The following is a 16,331-nucleotide window of genomic DNA, read 5'->3' on the forward strand; positions in this document are numbered from 1 at the left end:
GGGGGAGGGTATAGTCTTCTACCAAGGTAGTAGTGTTTGGTAACCTCGTTGAAGGTGGAGAGAGTGTCACGGAACTCCACGAGCCCAGAATCGACGGAGCCTCGACTTGCAGTGGCGTCAGCGCGGAGGGTTAGTTCGCGCGCTTGGACGTGTGCGATGTCATTGAGGTTGCGGAGGGAGTCGAGTTGGGGTTCGAGATGGGCCGGGAACCACGTGATTGTATGTGGCTGGATGACTTTGCCTTTGAGAATTCGATGAGCTTCCTTGGCGATGGCACCAGAGGCAAATGCCCGAACCGCCGCCCTCGAGTCAGTAAATATTTCAGCTCTCTCATCGTCGAGAAGTGCAAGAGCGACCGCAGCCTGCTCTGCCCTAGCCGGGGTGCTGTCTCTGATGGAGGCCGCACAAGTGACGTGTCCGTCGTGATTGACCACCGTTGCGACGAAGTCCGATGTGTGCTCGTACTGGGCCGCGTCAACGAAAGTGACCGTGTGAGGCGAGGCTTTTATGCTCCGGAGCAATGCCACAGCCCTAGCTTTGCGCCTGCTCGCATTGTGTTGTGGATGCACGTTTTTGGGAAAAGGAGCAACCGTAATGTTGTCCCGTAGGTAATCTGGCATTTCACATGTGCGTTCCATCGCTACAGTGGAGCCGATTCCTAAGACCGCGAGAATCTCCCTCCCAGCAGGGGTGCTAGAGAGTCGTGATACTTGAGCCGTTTCCTGAGCTTCGATGATTTCATCGAGTGTATTATGTACACCTAGTTGAAGAAGGCGGTCCGTGCTGGCGTTTATTGGTACTCCTATCACTTTTTTGATGCTTTTACGGATGAGCGTGTCCAGCTTGTGCCTTTCAGAAGCGTACCACTTGTGCATTGCAGCCACGTAAATTATGTGACTCATTAAGAATGCGTGGAATAGCCGTAGGAGATTGCCCTCCTTTAGACCGCTCCTCTTGTTGGAGATTCTATTGATTAATCCAATCATGCACTCCGTCTTGGTCGTGATTTTTCTGAGCGTCGTGATGTTACCTCCGGTAGACTCGATGAACATTCCCAGCACCTTTAGGGTGTCGACCCTAGGAATGCTCGCCCCGCTTTTGGTGTGTAGTTCTATGTGAACTTCGTCCAGGGGCTTCCAACCCCTGGGTTTAGGACCTTTGCGGACCGGTCTGTAGAGTAGTAGTTCAGACTTCGTTGTCGAGCATCGCAGGCCTGTGCCATCGAGGAAGGTTTCAGTACGGTCGACTGCTTCTTGTAGGCTCGATTCCACTTGCCCTTCGCTGCCGCCGGTGCACCAGATAGTGACGTCATCGGCGTATATCGTGTGGTGAACTCTTTCGATTCCCGACAGGGATACCGACAGTTGCCTGAGGGCTAGGTTGAACAACAAGGGCGATAGCACTGCTCCCTGAGGCGTGCCTTTCGGTCCGAGTGAATACCCTTCTGATTTGTGGTCTCCAAGCTTTAACGTGGCTTTGCGGTTCTCCAGGAATGATCTTACGTAACCGTGAAAGGCTTGTCCTAAGTTAAGATCCGAGATGGATTCCAGAATATGTCGGTGTGATATGTTGTCGAATGCCTTCTCTAGGTCAAGCCCGAGAATTCCCCGCACGTCTCTCGTATCTTGGTCTATGATTTGAGTCTTGATTAATTTCATTGCATCTTGTGTCGAGAGGCCTGGTCGGAAGCCCACCATGTTGTAGGGAAGGAGACCGCTCCGTTCGACATGCTTAGAAATCCGATTGTGAATTACGTGTTCCGCTACCTTTCCTACGCAGGATGTAAGGGAAATCGGTCTGAGGTTGGATAGGTTAGGAGCTTTGCCGGGCTTCGGAATGAGGATTACCAGAGCCTCTTTCCAACCTCGTGGGACTTCACCTGTTTGCCAGGCCTTGTTGATTTCTTCTGTAAGCCACGCTATGGAGTCGTCGTCAAGGTTTCTAAGAGCCTTATTGGTGATTTGATCAGGCCCTGGCGCGGACCTGGCATTGAGGCAGTGTAGGGCCTCCCTGACCTCGTAGACTTTGAAGGGGGCGTCCAACTCTGGGCACGAACCGCCCCTATACGTTGGGTAGTCGTCTGGGTTGGCCAAGCCCAGGGGGAGGTACCGGCAAGCGAGGTTATCCAGGGCTTTCGACACGTCTTCTTGGCGAGTGGTCTCATGTACGATTCTCTCTAGTACTTTACTTTGGTTGGATCTAGCATTGGTTGCGTCTAGTAGGTGCTTGAGGAGATTCCACTTGGCGCCCACTCTCATTTGTCCGTCAACCGAATTGCATATTTCATCCCACTGCTGTTGGCTTAGTACCCGACAGTGCTCCTCAATGGCTTTGTTAAGCTCTGCGATCTTTTTTCTAAGCCGCCGATTGAGCCTTTGCCCTTTCCACCTGTTTAGTAGCGATGTTTTTGCTTCGAGTAGGTGTGCCAGCCGACTATCCACCCGGTCGACTTCGAGGTTGGTCTGTGTCTTCCTAGTCGCCGCTTTAATATCTGCCCTGAGCTGCTCGGTCCATTGATCCAGGTTAACTATCGTGCTCTGGTGCTCTTGCTGGCAGCGCGTTTTCCGGATTTTTCTAAAGGCTTCCCAGTCAGTAAACACAAATTCACGTAGAGGTTTGCATCCAACCTCTAGGGTGGTGACCAGAATGTTATGATCACTTCCTAGATTCTCGTTGAGATTAGTCCAGGAGGCCGATTTGAAGCCCCTGACGAAGCACAGGTCGGGAGTAGTGTCGCGCGTACAGGAGTTTCCGGTTCTTGTGGGGAACGCCGGATCTGTGAGGAGGAGGAGGTTGTGGTTGGTTGTGACCTGCCACAAGTCTATCCCTTTGAGGCGGGACTGGGGATAGCCCCACGCTTGGTGCGGGGCGTTGCAGTCCCCTGCCACCAGTAACGGACACGTCTTGGCCCGGCTCACTGCCTTATTGATGATGTTGGTAAATCTCTGTTTATGATTTTTGGGCGAGCTGTACATGTTGAGGATGAAGATGCTCTCTTTGAGGTACCTCCCAGGAATAATTTCAATGAGCAAATGCTCGACCTTGTTGGAGTTACAGCCAATGTCGTGTACGATAAAAGTGAATTGATTGGCTACCAGGGTTTCCAAGGATGTGTGACGTTGTATAGCCAGTTGATCTATCGTTTTCCTGCGGGTTACCTCCTGAATAAGGTGTGCGATTGTTTGTTGCACCGGAAGAGCTGGTTCCAATCACAGTCGGTCAGATAGGCCGGTGGCTCGCGAGCTTGTCGATGTAGCACAACCTGCACGGCCTTGACACCGTTTTAAGTCCAGCTTTGGTGGAGAAATTTTTCCTCCGACAGAGTTCTCGGGGGCCGGTCGTGTGTCCAATGGTTGAACGCGTACTGTTACTTCTCAAGGGGTAAGAGAACGATCCGCACTGTTGGGGCAGTCTCACAAAATATTTACAAAAGATTCCCACCTTCATTGCCGCAGTGGTCCAGGCTTGTCGAAGCCTATGTAGCAAGAGCCTGCATGAACGTTTCTTCACCGGAACGCATATAAACGCAACGCCCAACCATTCTTCTGCAGACTGAAGAGAAAAAAATTGCATCTCCTCGGGAAGCCTTGATGGTACTCGAAGGCTAAGGGTTGGGTCCAGAGAATATTAGCGAGCGTGCATAAAGTGCGATTCATTCCATTGTGAGAGCAGCGTCGGAAATCTTACCCACCTTCTCGCCTCGCGACGTTTTTATATAAATACGCATTTGGAGCCGCAGCTAAACGTAAGCCGGGAAAAATCATTTTTAGCTTCCTTCGTGTTCTTTAAGCAAACATCTCACAAATCAATAAACATATGCCTGAAATTAAGTTGTTACTGTCTTTGCTGTTGATGAATAGCGCGAAATGTTGACAAGGCTTAGAGGTTAGCATTCTTTTTCAAGGAGAAAAAATTCGGTAGATCCCACGCACTGTGGTAATCGATGTTATGCAAAGCATTGTGCATTATGCAAACCTACCAAGTTAACCAAAACGACCATGAGAGCACCAAGATGTAGGCGGCTCTTTCATGACCTATATGACACGCATGTCATGACATTCATGTCAGGAGTCCTCAGGAGTCCATTTAGCTACAGCTAAGAGACCTTAAGGCGAAAGCCTTAGTCATGCTCATGACTTTGACTTCGGTCATCAACCTTTAGCGTTTTCTCACTTAGTACCACATCTGTCTGTTTCAAACGACACATGTCATGACATATCATTTATGTTCGTCATATACCTCTTTTAGGTGGCAAGTTAAATTTAGATAGATAGATAGATAGATAGATAGATAGATAGATAGATAGATAGATAGATAGATAGATAGATAGATAGATAGATAGATAGATAGATAGATAGATAGATAGTGTCAGAGTAGGAAATGTTCGCCAAGAAATGCTTCGCAAAGGCGTTGGGAGAAGTTACTTAGCGCAGGACCGCATCTTGCCGGCGGGCAGCTCGATGGCAGGGAGAGGCCTTCGTACCGCTGATGATGACTCGTGCTCATTATGACACGGTGATGCCTGAGAAGCTCACCGGCTCAATTAATTCGATATGGTCCTAAAGTAATTAACAAAGTGAATTAGTAAAGTTTATAGTTGATTAGTTGAATATGTGTTTCGATTTCTCGTGCTACTGTAATGTCCGCCTCATTGAATAAACCCAGCTCAATGATAAGAATTATGCTTCCTGCCACAGGCGATTTCTAACAATTCCGTAAAACTTAAGGATGAGCGCCCTGTATATATATCATGTCTTTACAATAACTCTACCTGACAAGGTTTACGTTAACGCTGCAGACAACTTTGTACGGCATTGAATGGAAAACTACGGTGGCATTATGCACGCAATAGCGCTCCTGACGACAAACCGCATGCCGCACCGCTCGCCTGTCGCACGTGTGTGGTCGAGCGGAAAACTGCACATGTCGCACTCTGGTGGACAAATTTCGCTTTACGTTGGGTCCGCACAAGCAGTGCAAACCGGAATTTGGGCACCAATGTGCGACATGCGAAGTGTTTTTGCACGCTTGTGGCAGGCGTGCAGTACGGCGTGAGTTTTGAATGTCAGCTTGAGGTTGGGCCCATCCCCGATGCCGCCTATTAAAACGCATGTCGTCGGATTTGAGGGCATGTCATCGGCAAAACAGCAAAAACGCCAAGCGGACCCAGATTAGAGGGCGCGGGAAGCATCGGCAAGAGAGAGAGAGAGCAAGGAGAGGAAAGGCAGGGAGGTCAACCAGAAGAGCATCCGGTTTGCTACCCTGCACTAGGGGTAAGGGAAAGGGGAGATGGAAAGAGAAAAATAGGGAGAGAATGAGCACTCAGTACACGTGGGACGATGTACAGGGACACTATAGGCGGTATCTTAAACCGGTGAACTTCAAATACAGTACTAATGCACGCAACGCTTTTTCTGCCAGCAAAGCGGCAAAAACGCCAAGCGGACCAGGATTTGAGGGCCGGCGGCTCGCCGGCAACGCCGACAAGAAACTGCTCTCGGTGCATCTCTTACGGCTACAACCAACCCACGCCAACGAGGGGAACGTGCATAGACCTCGTTGTTGCAACCTTTAGGATGTATCCGCTAGAAGAACCGCGGGCTCTGCATTTCACCGACCATAAAGAGGTAATAATCGAAACGCAACCCGGAACTCAACACGATATACGCGTTATGGGCAATAAAACACATTGTATATACTGTACACCGCGTTGTCACGCATTTACATTTACATGCGCGAGTTGGGCAATGTCACGGGTGATGTTACGGTATAACGATCCCCAGTGCTTCGCCCCACTCATCATGATTCACTTCGTGGATATGCGGTGATTTTTTTGCTTAGGCATTCTCATTTTTGCTCACTCATGCTCATGATTATGACCTCTACCACCATCCTCGAGTGTTTCCTGAAGTTCACTTAGTACCCACGTCCGAACCTATTTCAGGGGTTTTAGACAATGACGGCACAATTTCACTAGGACGATAACATTTACGTAGTGCGGAGCACTGTATACGGGGCAGGTTTTCGTAGAAATATTGTCCGAGTCCACAGTTACATACAATCTAATTCTCACATTATATAAAATGATGTTGAATATAGGTTCACGAGAAGTTAATTTAGACAAAACATTCTTGAAAATGCATATGTCGGTTCCGAATACTGAATTGCTGCACTGTCATTGGAGCCAAGTGTCCGTGGGCGCTGTTAACATACGACTCTCCGAAAAGCCACCATGGTTGCTCTGGTTTGTCAGCAAGCTTTGTCTACATTCCAGTAAGTATTTAGAGAAACTGTAGCACGAATATCTACCGAAAAAAATCTTTTATAGCTTCCTTCATGTTCTTCAAACAAACATCTCACAAATCAAGAAACATATGCCTGAAATTAAGTTGTTACCATCTTTGCTGTTGATGAATAGCGCGAAATGTTGACGAGGTTTAGAGGTTAGCATTCTTTTTCAAGGAGAAAAAAATTACACCTTCGTCCCGTAGGGGAACCTTGAGTAGTATGCGAAGCAGCCATGGGGTCGACTTAAGTTCCCATTAGTTTTCAGATCGGCTTGTCGCCGCTGCCGTTTCGTGGCAGCGGCTCGAGCCCTCTTCTCCGCGGCGCTGTCCACGGCGCTGACACTGGCGTTGACGCTGGCGCTGTCCGTGGCACTCATCGCGGCGTTGCGGGAGAATGAGAGGACGAAGTGAATGATGAGGAGTGGATGAAGCACCGGGGGATCATTCGGGCAAAACGCCGGAAACGTTCTCCGAAGTCGGAAGCTGGTTTCCGGAAGCGGAACCGGAAGCAGAAGCTGGCTTCCGGCTCCGGCTTCCGGAATCCGGAGCTTGGCGTACATATACTGTACATATACATACAAGGAGAGGAGGGGGAGGAACATGCGCATGCGCAGTGCGGGTGTGGACGCCGCACGGCGGATGGAGGGAGGGACATAGCGCCGACCATAAGCTGCTTCGCATCTAAAAAATTCGGTAGATCCCACGCACTGTGGGAATCGATGTTATGCAAAGCATTGTGCGGGGAGCTATACCAAGTTAACGAAACGACCATGAGAGCACCAAGACGTAGGCGGCTCTTTCATACCCTATATGACACGCATGTCATGACATTCATGTCATGAGTCCTCAGGAGTCCATTTAGCTACAGCTCAGAGACCTTAAGGCGAAAGCCTTAGTCATGCTCATGGCTATGACTTCGATCATATATCTACCTTTAGCGTTTTCCGTCACTTAGTACCACGTCTGAACCCGTTCCATTCGTTTTTGAGTGTTAATCCTTTTTAGGGGCGAAGCTCCTTAGGGTCTAGCCTTGTCCGTCCGGCGTCGTCCGTGCTCATATCAACTGCCACGCCATCTGTCTATCATGGATGAAACATTGCATGCAGTGGCTCAACGTCTATACACGAGATGGCGCTGCTGTGTATGGCGCTTTCCAGACCACACAATCTCTTTCTGCCATGTACGAACGCAAGGCGCGGCATGCTGCGGCTTAGCGTCTACGCAGGCAGCAAGCTACTCCGGCGGCGAGGGCGCGGGAAGCATCGTCAAAATAGCAAAAACGCCAAGCGGTACCAGAGTTGAGGGCGCGGGAAGCATTCGGCAAAGCGGCAAAAACGCCAAGCGGACCAGGATTTGAGGGACGCGGGAAGCGGCGGCTGGCCGGCAACGCCGACAAGAAGCTGCTCTCGGTGCATCTCTTACGGCTACAAGCAACCCATGACCACGAGGGGAACGTGCATAGACCTCGTCGTTGCAAACTTTAGGATGTATTCGCTAGAAGAACCGCAGGCTCTGCATTTCACCGACCATAAAGCGGTAATAATCGAAACGCAACCCGGAACTCAACACGATATACGCGTTATGGGCAATAAAACACATTGTATATACTGTACACCGCGTTGTCACGCATTTACATTTACATGCGCGAGTTGGGCAATGTCACGGGTGATGTTACGGTATAACGATCCCCAGTTTTTCGTCCCACTCATCATGATTCACTTCGTGGATATGCGGTGATTTTTTTGCTTAGGCATTCTCATTTTTGCTGACTCATGCTCATGATTATGACCTCTACCACCATCCTCGAGTGTTTCCTTCACTTAGTACCCACGTCCGAACCTATTTCAGGGGTTTTAGATGCGAGAGCATCTTATGCTCGGGGCAGTGTCCGTTCTGCGGCGTCCGCACCCATGCTGTGCATGCGCCACTCTTCCGCATTCTCCTCTCCTACGCAGGTGTGCGCTCTCCTCCTCTCCGCCACAGGTGCGGCGCAGCAAATCATTGCATATACCTCTCTCTGTCTCATTCTCTCCCTCTCTCTCTAAGCGTACGCCGGTAGGCGGTGCAAGTGTCGCGGCGCAGGTAGGGTGCCTCGATGCCAGCGCCGCGGCGCTGGCATCGAGGCACCCTAGGCGCAGGATAAAGCGCGCGTTCGCTGTGCTTCCGTCATTCTATCTCTGTGCAACGATGTGCGAAACGCCATGAACAACGTCAAGCCCAAACCGCATGAGAGCGATTTTGTGCGCGACGGCGACGAGCGACGGCTTCGAGCGACGAAACGGGCCGTCGCGCGGACAAATCGCTCGGTCTTGTCGCTCAGTCGCTCGGTTCTAGAAATCTAGAATTCGTCGCTCGTCGCCCGGAAGTTCAATGAGCGGCTAGCCAATAGCGCGAAGCCGGAACTGGATATACATCAATCAAGCACTACCGATTGTCGCACGGAACGAGCAAACGACTAGATTTTGATACATGCAAGGGTAATAACGTAGTGCAAGACCTTTAGAAATATTTATGCTGCTCTCTACACTAAAACACACCAACTTAAATTAATAAAGCAAGCGTCACGCCAGTTTCGGCGAGTATTTGCTGCCCTCATACCGGCAACACCGGGGAGACGTCGCCCAAAGTCGTCTCTCGCATGCGGTACGACTTGTAGGCGACGAGCGATCGCGACAGCCATCTCCATCGCGTCGCTTGTAGCTGTCGCGCGCAAGATCGCGTGCATGCGGCTTATACTTCAACGTCGGCGCTAGTTGCAGCGGCAGCGCCACCGCCGCGGAGCAGAGAAGGCTCGGAAAGCCGAACGTAAACGTCAACGTCGGCAGGAAACTTCTACGGAAGCAACACGGGCTCGGCACGCCGAAGTGGAACGTCAGCGTTATCAAGCCGACCCCGAACTCCGGGGTCGGAAAGTCGAAGCGCAACGGCAGCGTCTAGCGGAGCTCCCGATCCAGAAGCGACGAGGCAACGCGAGTCTGCGGACAGAACAGCAACACGTTCGAGGCCATTACAACTACCGGGCTTCGACGGTGCTGACGCGTGGTTCAAGCGCGACTTCCTCGATCGGAGCTTCGGGCACAGCTGCAACGTGTGCGACCGGCTTTGGTTCGACAACAATCTGAGCAAGGTCGGGAGCGTCCAGAACGAACGTCAGCGTAACGCGGCCGTCGGCGTGCTTCGACGCCAGTTCAGGAATAATACAATACATTCTCAATACATTCTCAATACATTCTCTCACTCTAACTTTCATTGGGTTGTGTTGCCAAGTGAAACAAAACGGAAACTCGATGAGCACCCCCGCGATGCTTTCGCATCCCACCATGGTTGCCCATAGGGTGAGATGATGTGACTTTTTGAGTGTGAATCTTTGTCATGACCTACATGAGACGCATGTTATGAGATTTATGTCATGACCTATCACTTCTGTTCGTCATACACTCCTGTCATACTATGGCAATTTTGGTACCTAACAGGTTAACGAAACAACCATGAGAGCACCAAGACGTAGGCGGATAGATAGATAGATAGATGGATAGATAGATAGATAGATAGATAGATAGATAGATAGATAGATAGATAGATAGATAGATAGATAGATAGATAGATAGATAGATAGATAGATAGATAGATAGATAGATAGATAGATAGATAGATAGATAGATATAGTCAAAGTAGCAAATGTTCGCCAAGAAATGCTTCACATTAAAAAAAAGTTGTCGCAGTTTCACCTGAAAGGCGAAGCATCAATTGCGATAGCAACTTAGTAGAGAGCTATACGGAGTAAGGATAGTAGTTTTATCCGCTGTACAAACTTGGACATGCAGCAGCACCGGCAACACACAGCACTGTTGTCGACGCCGTCGGCGTTTTGCCCGCGTTCGCACAAAATGCGTGCGGCGTTGGTTACTGTTGCCGGAGCCTCTGATATAAATAGGCACTTGGTGCCGCAGCTAAACGTCGCCTCCCTTCCCTGCCCCCCCCCCCCCCCCCCCCCCGCGGCTTTCGTGCGTCAGAAGAAGGCGCGTTTGCTCTACATATATGGTGATTGTAAAGGAGGAAAGAGACGCCTACTTCTGCAGCCTTAAGGGAGCACGGCACAGAACGCGCGTTTGTTCTCCGCCGTGCGTTCACTCCCCGTGAAAGCGCGCGTCCCTCGCGCCCTTTCACTCGCACATACAGCGTTCGGCGGCGCGTTTGGCGCTGAGCCGTGCTCCCTCAAGGGCTGCAGAAGATAGCGCCAACCTTTCCCTTTCCCTCAAGAACCACTTATCATCATCATCATCGCGCGGCGACGATTTCATCTCCATTGACGTCATACGGAACCTCACGGCGACGGCGACGCCGATGGCAGAAATCTGCTTTGGAGTGTCCATATAATTGCTATCGCAATAAAACTTTATTTCGACAGAAGACCATACGAACACTGAGTCACAATGACGGCACAATTTCACTAGGACGATAACATTTACATAGTGCGGAGCACTGTATATAGGGCAGGTTTTCGTAGAAATAATGTCGGAGTCCGCAGTTACATATAAACTAATTCTTACATTATATAAAAAGATGTTGAATATAGGTTCAAGAGTAGTTAATTTAGACAAAACATTCTTGAAAATGCATATGTCAGTTGCGAAAACGGGATTTCTGCAGTGTCATTGGAGCCAAGTGTCCGTGGGCGCCGTTAACATACGACTTCCCGAAAAGCCACCATGGTTGCTCTGGTTTGTCCAGCAAGCTTTGTCTACATTCCAGTAAGTATTCAGAGAAACTGTAGCACGAATATCTACCGAAAAAAAATCTTTTTTAGCTTCCTTCATGTTCTTTAAACAAACATCTCACAAATCAAGAAACATATGAACGGAAATTAAGTTGTTACTGTCTTTGCTGTTGATGAATAGCGCGAAATGTTGACGAGGTTTAGAGGTTAGCATTCTTTTTCAAGGAGAAAGAAATTCGGTAGATCCCACGCACTGTGGGAATCGATGTTATGCAAAGCATTGTGCGGGGAGCCTACCAAGTTAACGAAACGACCATGAGAGCACCAAGACGTAGGCGGCTCTTTCATAACCTATATGACACGCATGTCATGACATTTATGTCATGAGTCCTCAGGAGTCCATTTAGCTACAGCTAAAGGACCTTAAGGCGAAAGCCTTAGTCATACTCATGACTATGACTTCGATCATCAACCTTTAGCGTTTTTCTTCACTTAGTACCACATCCGAACAGTGGCGCACCGACGGGGGGAGGGGGATTCGGAGGTTGTAACCCCCCCCCCCCCACCTCCCTGAGGCCGACTTGACCCCCCCTTTTGTTTAACCCCCTTTCTTTCCTTACGCATTTGAGTGCTGCAACTAAGGTGTAAGACACGCAATCGTCTGCACACTCGCAATAAGCGCATTTTTTGACAATTTCCCGTGAAGAAATCGAAATTAGTGCTGTTTAGTAGGTATTGGCAAACTGTCAACCCCCCCCCCCCCCTGGCAGAGATCCTGGGTGCGCTACTGCATCTGAACCCATTCCATTGGTTTTTGGGTGTTAATCTTTTTTAGGGGACAAGCTCCTTAGGGTCTAGCCTTCTCCGTAACTGGCGTCGTCCGTGCTCATATCGACTGCCACGACATCTGTCTGTCGTGGTTGAAACGTCGCATGCAGCGGCTCAACGTCTATACACGAGATTGCGCTGCTGTGTATGGCGCGTTAGGGTGCCTACATGCAACGCCGTTTTAAAACGGCGTTGCATGTAGGCACCCTATGGCGCATTATCAAGGTATCTGAGCCTATAGAGATACCGCAGAGGCTTATACAGGGGTGCCCTCTGTCACCTTTTTATTGCGATAACAATTATATGGACACTCCAAAGCAGATTTCTACCGTCGGCGTCGCCGTCGGCGTCGCCGTGAGGTTCCGTATGACGTCAATGGAGATGAAATCGTCGCCGCGCGCCGCCGAACGCTGTATGTGCGAGTGAAAGGGCGCGAGGGGCGCGTCTTTCACGGGGAGTGAACGCACGGCGGAGAAAAAGCGCGCGTTCTGTGCCGTGCTCCCTTAAGGGCTGCAGAAGTAGGCGTCTCTTTCCTCCTTTACAATCACCATATATGTAGAGCAAACGCGCCTTCTTCTGACGCACGAAAGGCCGTGGGGGGGGGGGGGGGGAGGGGGAGGGAAGGGAGGCGACGTTTTGCTGCGGCACCAAGTGCCTATTTATATCAGAGGCTCCGGCAACAGTCACCAACGCCGCACGCATTTTGTGCGAACTCGGGCAAAACGCCGACGGCGTCGACAACAGTTCTGCGTGTTGCCGGTGCTGCTGCATGTCCAAGTTTGTACAGCTGATAAAGCTACTATCATTACTCCGTATAGCTCTCTACAAATTTTCTATCGCAATTGATGCTTCGCCTTTCAGGTGAAACTGCGACAACATTTTTGTTCATGCTGTATTTACAAGGATTAGCGAAAAAATTTTGTCGCAGTTTCACCCGAAAGGCGAAGCATCAATTGCGATAGCAAATTAGTAGAGAGCTATACGGAGTAAGGATAGTAGTTTTATCAGCTGTATAAACTTGGACATGCAGCAGCACCAGCAACGCGCAGAACTGTTGTCGACGCCGTCGGCGTTTTGCCCGCGTTCGCACCGAACGCGCGCGGTGTTGATGACTGTTGCCGGTGCCTCTGGGGGCGGCTCAGAAGTTTTCGACGAGATCAGAATGGGACACTCGTCGAGCAGCTTCGGAGAGAGAAGAGAGAGAGAGAGTGTAAAGGTAAAGGAAAGACAGGGAGGTTAACCAGAGATTATCTCCGGTTGGCTACCCTGTACCGGGGAGGGGTAAAGGGATTTGACAGGAGAGAGAGAGAAAAAAAATAAGTATAAAAAAGGGGGAACAGGAAAGAAAAGAAAATCGCACACACACACAAAACAGAAACTGTTTCTGTGGGCATTGTCACGCTGCAGTCAGCGAAGGCGTTCTAGTGTTGCACAGTGTCAACGTCCCATCCTACGTCACACAGTGTAGAGTCACAATTTGTCACTGAGTCCGGTGTCTTTTAAATAACGCAGCAGTGCCTTCAGGGCGGCTCACGCTGTTGTTGGTGTAGGCCAGTTTCCAAGGATGTTGATTTGCGTTATTGGGCGTTTGTCCAGTTGATCTATCGTGGCTGGCTGAGAAAGCTGCTCTCTGCGGGTTAAAACGAGGGCACTCACAAAGAAGGTGTGCGATTGTTTCGTTGCACCGGAAGAGCGTTCCAATCACAGTCGGTCAGATAGGCCGGTGGCTCGCGAGAAGCGCACAAGCGCCTGCACGGCCTTCTTCTGTGACGTTAAGTCCAGTCTGTGGTGGAGAAATTTTTCTTCCGACAGAGGCCGGTCGTCCAATTGGTTGAACGCGTTGGTAAGAGAACGTCTTTGCGCACTGTACTGCGGGCAGTCTCACAAAATATTTAAAATTGATTCTTCATTGCCGCAGTGGTCACAGGCTGCGCTGTCGGCCATTCCTATGTAGAGAGCCTACATGCAACGTATTCACATGCGGAACGCATAGGCGTTGGTAAACGCAACGCCCAACCATAATCTGCACTGAAGAGTTGCATCTCCTCGGCGAAGCCTTGATGGTACTCGAAGGCTAAGGGTTGGGTCCAGAGAATATTAGCGAGCGTGCATAAAGTGCGATTCATTCCATTGTGAGAGCAGCGTCGGAAATCTTACCCACCTTCTCGCCTCGCGACGTTTTTATATAAATACGCATTTGGAGCCGCAGCTAAACGTAAGCCGGAAAAAAATCATTTTTAGCTTCCTTCGTGTTCTTTAAGCAAACATCTCACAAATCAATAAACATATGCCTGAAATTAAGTTGTTACTGTCTTTGCTGTTGATGAATAGCGCGAAATGTTGACAAGGCTTAGAGGTTAGCATTCTTTTTCAAGGAGAAAAAAATTCGGTAGATCCCACGCACTGTGGTAATCGATGTTATGCAAAGCATTGTGCATTATGCAAACCTACCAAGTTAACCAAAACGACCATGAGAGCACCAAGATGTAGGCGGCTCTTTCATGACCTATATGACACGCATGTCATGACATTCATGTCAGGAGTCCTCAGGAGTCCATTTAGCTACAGCTAAGAGACCTTAAGGCGAAAGCCTTAGTCATGCTCATGACTTTGACTTCGGTCATCAACCTTTAGCGTTTTCTGTCACTTAGTACCACATCTGAACCCCCAAGAGAACGAAACGACCATGAGAGCACCAAGACCTAGGCGGCTGTTTCATGAGCTACATGACACGCATGTCATGACATATCATTTATGTTCGTCATATACTCTTTTCATAGTATGCCAATTTTGGTACATACCAAGTTAAATAAGCGACCATGAGAGCACAAAGACGTAGGCGGCTAGATAGATAGATAGATAGATAGATAGATAGATAGATAGATAGATAGATAGATAGATAGATAGATAGATAGATAGATAGATAGATAGATAGATAGATAGATAGATAGATAGATAGATAGATAGATAGATAGATAGATAGATAGATAGATAGATAGTGTCAGAGTAGGAAATGTTCGCCAAGAAATGCTTCGCATTTAGAATGGAGCTGGGCAGGCCATGTAATGCATAGGATGGATAACCGATGGACCATTAGAGTTACAGAATGGATACCAAGAGAAGGGAAGCGCAGTCGCGGACCGCATAAAACTAGGTGGGGTTGATGAAGTTAGGAAATTTGCCGGCGCAAATTGGAATCAGCTAGCGCAAAACAGGGGCAATTGGAGCTGGCAGGGAGAGGCCTTCGTACTGCAGTGGACATAAAATGTAGGCTGATGATGATCTCCAAACTCGTGTCATTCTGGAAATTCATTACAGAATGACACGGTGAGCTTGCCTGAGAAGCTCACCGGCTACAATTCGTAAATTGCGATATGTGTCCTAAAGTAATTAACAAAGTGAATTAGTAAAGTTTATAGTTGATTAGTTGAATATGTGTTTCGATTTCTCGTGCTACTGTAATGTCCGCCTCATTGAATAACCCAGCTCAATGATAAGAATTATGCTTCCTGCCACAGGCGATTTCTAACAATTCCGTAAAACTTAAGGATGAGCGCCCTGTATATATATCATGTCTTTACAATAACTCTACCTGACAAGGTTTACGTTAACGCTGCGGACAACTTTGTACGGCATTGAATGGAAAACTACGGTGGCATTATGCACGCAATAGCGCTCCTGACGACAAACCGCATGCCGCACCGCTCGCCTGTCGCACGTGTGTGGTCGAGCGGAAAACTGTCGCACTCTGGTGGACAAATTTCGCTTTACGTTGGGTCCGCACAAGCAGTGCAAACCGGAATTTGTGCACCAATGTGCGACATGCGAAGTGTTTTTGCACGCTTGTGGCAGGCGTGCAGTACGGCGTGAGTTTTGAATGTAAGCTTGAGGTTGGGCCCATCCCCGATGCCGCCTATTAAAACACATGTAAAACGCAGAAATGCTTTTCTGGGATAACCCCTGGGCCTATTTTATTGAAATTTGTTACATTTGAGAGATGAAGTTCAATTCTAACGACTGTTGGAAGCAGAATTTTCATTACGGGCTTGAACGTTCTTACAAAGTTTGACGAAAATCGGTAAGCTTGAAAATAAAAAATAGAAGCACGACGTTTATAAATCCGTAATTCGGCACCAAGAACAGATATCCCAGTTCAGTAAACTGCATCCGTTTGAACATCCAAGGCGGACAAAGTTGACTTAGTAATTTATATCTTACGGTAATCTTTGCAATTCTATAAGCTTTTTGCAAGAACCCTACTCAAATGTTAGTGGTGTATTTACGAGTTCTATATAATAGATCAATTTTGTCCGCTTTGGACGTACTATTAGATGCAGTTAACAAAATTGTGATATCCTTTTTCATAGCTGAGTTACAGAGTTGTGAACTTCATAGTTTCGTTTTTCTCAAAATTGCGATTTTCAACAATTTCCATAAAAAAGTGATGGCCTAAATGAACAATTCGCTTCTACAGTCACTATATTTTAACTTCTTTTATA

General features: G+C 48.7%; 1 protein-coding gene across 6 annotated transcripts in view; it reads left to right on the plus strand.

The window, feature by feature from the left end:
- The window catches only part of LOC119465371 (inositol 1,4,5-triphosphate receptor associated 2-like), a 347,709-nt gene that overhangs the window by 110,175 nt on the left and 221,203 nt on the right, over positions 1-16,331 (plus strand). The window contains exon 3 of one of the 6 annotated variants that reach the window (XM_049656274.1): positions 10,938-11,038. The exons of 4 other annotated variants lie outside the window; for them this stretch is intronic. The gene's annotated coding sequence lies outside the window, so the exon portion shown is untranslated. Of the gene's footprint in view, positions 1-6,177; positions 6,274-10,937; positions 11,039-16,331 lie in introns of those variants that run through there. One more of the 6 variants, XM_049656275.1, reaches the window with a different exon arrangement.

The sequence above is a fragment of the Dermacentor silvarum genome, chromosome 9, assembly GCF_013339745.2.
Source record: "Dermacentor silvarum isolate Dsil-2018 chromosome 9, BIME_Dsil_1.4, whole genome shotgun sequence".
Taxonomy (NCBI): domain Eukaryota; kingdom Metazoa; phylum Arthropoda; class Arachnida; order Ixodida; family Ixodidae; genus Dermacentor; species Dermacentor silvarum.